This window comes from Salvelinus alpinus, chromosome 21 (assembly GCF_045679555.1).
Source record: "Salvelinus alpinus chromosome 21, SLU_Salpinus.1, whole genome shotgun sequence".
Taxonomy (NCBI): domain Eukaryota; kingdom Metazoa; phylum Chordata; class Actinopteri; order Salmoniformes; family Salmonidae; genus Salvelinus; species Salvelinus alpinus.
Window position 1 is genome coordinate 9503013 of NC_092106.1, and position 6122 is coordinate 9509134.

At 40.6% G+C, this 6122-nt stretch overlaps 1 long non-coding RNA gene across 2 annotated transcripts; it reads right to left on the reverse strand.

Annotated features, from left to right (window-relative positions):
• Window positions 1-1158: 1158 nt before the first annotated feature.
• LOC139547762 (uncharacterized) lies at window positions 1159-5085 on the reverse strand. Of its 2 annotated transcripts, XR_011669598.1 has the most exons (9): window positions 4950-5085; window positions 4092-4152; window positions 3956-4003; window positions 3550-3594; window positions 3401-3450; window positions 3226-3283; window positions 1877-2450; window positions 1729-1775; window positions 1159-1515 (listed from the first exon to the last, which is right to left on the reverse strand). It is a non-coding gene; the product is annotated as an uncharacterized lncRNA (long non-coding RNA). The 2 variants fall into 2 exon arrangements; XR_011669599.1 differs by lacking the exon at window positions 3956-4003 and having other exon boundaries at window positions 4950-5071.
• Window positions 5086-6122: the final 1037 nt, after the last annotated feature.

Here is a 6122-nt window from a genome sequence, read left to right on the forward strand (position 1 = left end):
GCGCACCCTGAGCGTTCCAGAGTGAATTTACGAACGCACCCTTATTTGATACCTGCATAGAAATATAATTACCCTAAAGGACAATTTGGGAGTATTCAATGTGGAGGATGGAGGGATAACTCGGCCCAAAATGACTTCTCTAGAAGGTGGAGTTTGTCGTGTTTTTCGCTTATCAAGCGAGGAGTTTGTGTAACAAGAAATGTAATGGCTTATTTGACCAAATCGTTTTTTCCCCTAATCATTATGTTGTTACGAGTGCACTGATATAAGTAGGACACGGCAACTTTAAGAAAAAAACACGTTATATCAGAGTTTTGCCTGGTCGTCAGTAGTTACCATAGCCACAGTCATAAACGCCGCCAATTTCTATAAATTCTCTTTTTAAAATGTGATTTTAATAAATCCAACCGTAACCAAGCTAACTGTATGCCTAACCTTGAATTAAATCCACAAAGCACATTTAGTTGTTATGAATTTTATACGATATAGCCGCGATATTTTGACTTTGTGACAGGTAACTAGTGGAAACCGTTGTGCCTGTTGATCACACGCGTATCTGCTCTAACATTGGCTAGAATGGTCCCACCTCATCTTGCCTCCTCCGACCAAGTACGCCTGACTGCAGTGTGCAAACCAGGGCCGGGTTAAAAAAATATATAAAAAATCAAATCCGGGGCCAATGTTCGACCCCGCCCACCTTTTTTTTGTCCATCTGAGGTTTAACAATCACACACTGAATCCAAACACACACGTTTGCGCAAGGCACACGTTGAATACAAATATATTTCATTTTTGAAGATCGTAAGAAATATTATATGAAGTACCAGCAGATCTGTTGTAACACTTTTTGCTTCATGCTATATTTGAGACAAGCTACAGATATTGTTACAGTGAACAGACTTGTTATGCTTGTCATGTACTGTTAAAATTGTGTTGATAAATGTTATACCTTTGTAATTATATTATTTCATTGAGCATATATATACATATATACACACACACACACATACATACAGTTACTACCTATCCTGATTTATAATGCTATTTACTTTCCTCATGAGAATGGAGACAGACTATACCAAATAGACATACTGATAAGCTGAATGTGCTTTGTACATTAAGTTATACCAGCTCCAGTAAAGAGATCAGAGACTCGGGTGACTTCTACATCATCTTTACTAAACATAACACAATTAACAATTAAGACAGCAGACAAAAACAAGGTTTGATCACTCCTCAGAAATGGCTTCGCTCCTCCTCCTCAAAAGAGGCAAAGACAGTCATTTTCTTCTTGTCACATAGAACATCTCATAATCTCTCTGGAACATGAAGGGCTCCTTGAGGAGAAAATGTTCCTCTTCATCCAGGCCATCATACAACCGTAGTTCTTTAAGGGTTAATGCGGTCTTCCCCATCCATCCCAATTACACTAGGGAGGGAAACAGTGCCTTTCAATGTTTGGCATTCGCACCACCTTGCTGTCTCTAGGGTGTCCCTTAGAAGAACATCTGCTTCCTTGAAGAAAAAGGAAGAATAAATCTTAAGAGTAATGCCTCATTGGGTGATCAAGACAAATTACACCCCACTTTCACAATACCACCACGCAAACAAAATCTACTATTACTAAAGGGGTTTTCAGTGATATCTATAACTACTCAACAAGTCATCACAACTAGTATATCTTGCCATGCATCAAGCCTTCAGCATTACACACTGTAGACTACATACCCAGTTCACAGCTCCCAGTTCGCCGTGCATTTTGTTTTAAGTATTGTCTAGAAAGAAAACAGATTGTGGTCATTAAGTAATGTAAGGGAACCTCTAGGGATGTGTGTACAAGTATGCACCTTACTTTAGCTAATAGCCTATACAGTACCTGATCCTGCAGAGCTGGATGCTGATGTGACATGCTGTGACTTCTTGGAGACTTCTTCTACATCAAATCAAGTTTATTTAATATAGCCCTTCGTACATCAGCTAATATCTCGAAGTGCTGTACAGAAACCCAGCCTAAAACCCCAAACAGCAAGCAATGCAGGTGTAGAAGCACGGTGGCTGGGAAAAACTCCCTAGAAAGGCCAAAACCTAGGAAGAAACCTAGAGAGGAACCATGCTATGAGGGGTGGCCAGTCCTCTTCTGGCTGTGCCGGGTGGAGATTATAACAGAACATGGCCAAGATGTTCAAATGTTCATAAATGACCAGCATGGTCAAATAATAATCAGGAGTAAATGTCAGTTGGCTTTTCATAGCCGATCATTAAGAGTATCTCTACCGCTCCTGCGGTCTCTAGAGAGTTGAAAACAGCAGGTCTGGGACAGGTAGCACGTCCGGTGGACAGGTCAGGGTTCCATAGCCGCAGGCAAAACAGTTGAAACTGGAACAGCAGCAAGGCCAGGTGGACTGGGGACAGCAAGGAGTCATCATGCCCGGTAGTCCTGACGCATGGTCCTAAGGAGAGAATTAGAGAGAGCATACTTAAATTCACACAGGACACCGGATAAGACAGGAGAAGTACTCCAGATATAACCAACTGACCCTAGCCCCCCGACACATAAACTACTGCAGCATAAATACTGGAGGCTGAGACAGGAGGGGTCAGGAGACACTGTGGCCCCATCCGATGATACCCCCGGACAGGGCCAAACATGAAGGATATAACCCCACCCACTTTGCCAAAGCACAGCCCCTGCACCACTAGAGGGATATCTTCAACCACCGACTTACAATCCTGAGACAAGGCCGAGTATAGCCCACAAAGATCTCCACCACAGCACAAACCAAGGGGGGGAGCCAACCCAGACAGGAAGATCACGTCAGTAACTCAACCCACTCAAGTGACGCACCCCTCCTAGGGACGGCATGAAAGAGCACCAGTAAGCCAGTGACTCAGCCCCTGTAATAGGGTTAGAGGCAGAGAATCCCAGTGGAGAGAGGGGAACCGGCCAGGCAGAGACAGCAAGGGCGGTTCGTTGCTCCAGAGCCTCTCCGTTCACCTTCACACTCCTGGGCCAGACTACACTCAATCATATGACCTACTGAAGAGATAAGTCTTCAGTAAAGACTTAAAGGTTGAGACCGAGTCTGCATCATCCTGAAATATATTGGAGAGGGGAGGTTAAGTCTTTAAACATTGGTTTAAGACTATACCACTCATCATATGAGAGGGGGGGTTAAGTCTTTAAACATTGGTTTAAGACTATACCATTCATCATATGACACCTACCTGTAGTGTGTTTTGTTTTCGCCGCCTTTTTCAATCTTTCAACCTCTCTTCTTCAGACCTTAGTGAGTGAATGACATACATTCAATATGAAAATATATTCAGGTCAGTCTGGCTACAGTGAAACAAGTGATTTTAAGGATGCAAATTATTTAAAAAGATAATGTTCAAGACTTACTGCATGGGAAAGTTCTGCAGGAGAACTAGGCACCACCTTCGCCTAATTTGCTGCATGTTTTCATTTGAAAAAGAAAATCACACAATCGGATGGGGATCACAAAAAACATTATGTCCACAAGTGATGAGAATTTCATAATTTATACATACCTCAGTGAAATCACACTGTGCTTCCATTGCAATGTACAGAGCGTACTGTAAGTTAAGAAAGAGTAGGTTGTTAAGTTTGATAGTTATGATAACAACAATAATGATAATAGTAAATAATAATAATACCACCCCCCAGGAATATATTTCAGGATGTAGAAGACGTCCCCCCCAAGAAGTCACAGCATGTCACATCAGTATCCAGCTCTGCAGGAGTTTTTGATGTATGAATTGTGTAAGTAGTGTAAAAACTGTAGGAAATTGGTCCCAAAAAGTGTCAAGAAAAATAAACAAGAAAAAGTATGAGCAATAACAATAGTGTGCTTTGCAGGCTGCAAGCACAGAAATAATAATAACATATGTTACAACAGAAAATAGGACTAATATAATAAACTGAATAGCATCTTACCATCAAAACAAACACCCCAGTTGTTTGAGAAACCTTGCTTTGGTAGGCCTTGTGGTGTGAACAAGGTACAATTTTCAATAAAGGAATGTCAATCAAATGGTACAGTTCAGTGGAATAATTTAAAGGAATATCTAACCTGAACATCATCCACACCAAAAGCCCTCCAAGGTCCAGGGGACAAGATCCAAGCAATGGTTCTGTGAACACAGTGTATGTGAAAGTAAAGAAAAAGTACAATTCAACAGCTTTTTATACTCCAGCACGCATAACAGTTTTGAACACAGTTGGAACTGAATTAGCCCAAATATTTTTCACAACATGTTTGAGTGTTGCTGGACCAGAAAATTTATTTTAGACTGCAAACAAACACACCATTTCTCACATCAATGCGCTCACATGCCAAAAATCTTTCCTTGGATACTGTTTCAAAGCAATGTGTATGCTTTCTTCGTAAATGTGTTTTGAAGTTTCTCTTATTAAACTTCAGTTTGCAGTGTGGACAAGTTACAATTACTTTTCTTGACTTTCCATGTATGTTGGGACCAGGTGATTTCATTATTGTATATACTATGTGTAGGCTGTGTAGACTCACTATGTGTAACTAAGGGAATGGCATCAACGATACACATTTAGAGCCAGCCAAACACAACAAGGCATACATTGAAGAAACACAGAAAATCAACGATCAAATCGATTACATAACTGTACATGTAAACCTGGGCTTACTGCTCAAGTAGGCAAATTTGTCCAAATAAAATTCCCTCATTGTGAGCAATTAGCTAGCTCACGTGCAAATGGGTGCTAATTAATGCTATGCTAACATCGGTGCGGTAGTTGGTCATATAAAAATATACCACTGCACTGGTATAACATGAATATTACAAAGTACATTACTGCATAATGACAGTCTCACTTCCATGGTTTATATTTTTATCCATGTAGGTTAGGTTCAATTAAGATTATCTTTCGTTGACGTGATACCTTCGACGTTTACCTCAACTTCGGTGACCTTGAAGGAGACCGGACGGGTTCAGGTTAAACGCGATTGACTCCGCCCACATTGAGCCCGGCCCAGACGTTTGACTCCGCCCACATTGAGCCCGGCCCCAAACTGCACACTGCAGTCAGGGGCTTCTCCCTCCAACTGCCTTCCATTTTTCAAGACAATTATTTTCATTGTTAGAGCGGCCACTAGGGTATCTGGTCAATATAATGGATAATCTGTGATGTAGCTTTAATTCGCATTAGGCAACGCCCACATAAATAATTGTAAACTGTTGGTAGGCCTATTAGGAAACATTACAATATTTATTGTTACAAAGGGGAAGTTCAAAATGTTCTCTTATATTTCATCAAGGCCACATGTTCCAAGACATTGATATATGATTTGATGAAAGGCTACATGTCATGCCTCATAGGCCCAAAATACCAAACCTGCAATGTGTCTACAAATAATATTGGTGATTTGACGGTTTATATTTTCCTATCACTGGAGGGCGACATTACACTAGTCTTTACCACTCCATTGAATCTCAATAGTCTACTGAATAAAGTCAGACCACCTATCTGTCTTTCCATATAACTAAGGCAATGATCTACCGTCCTGTGGGTTTTCAGTCCAACCCTAATTTAACACACCTGATTCTACTTATTAGCTGTTCAACAAGACCTTAACTACCTGAATCAGATATGCTAAATTAGGGTTGGACTGAAAACCTAAAGGACAGTAGATCTCCAGGAAGCGGGTTGGGCAGCCCTGCTCTAAGACATCTCCAGCAGTTTACTACAGAGAGGATCAGTACACAGTGAAGATGTCATAATAGTCTTTCTAGACAGATGGGTTGCCTCCCATAATATTTCAGCCAGGTCTGGGATTTCCAAAGAATCCCATCTAGCACATTTGGTTCCTTGGAAGTTGTGGGAATGTACACCACCGGTCAAAAGTTTTAGAACACCTACTCATTCAAGGGTTTTTCTTTATTTTTACTATTTTCTACATTGTAGAATAATAGTGAAGACATAAATTATGAAATAACACATGGAATCATGTAGTAACCAAAAAAGTGTTAAACAAATCAAAATACATTTTATATTGAACATTCCCAGAACTATGTGATTTTCCCTACCAAAATAGCAATGTTCCCTAAAGGTTCTCTTTGGTTTTTAG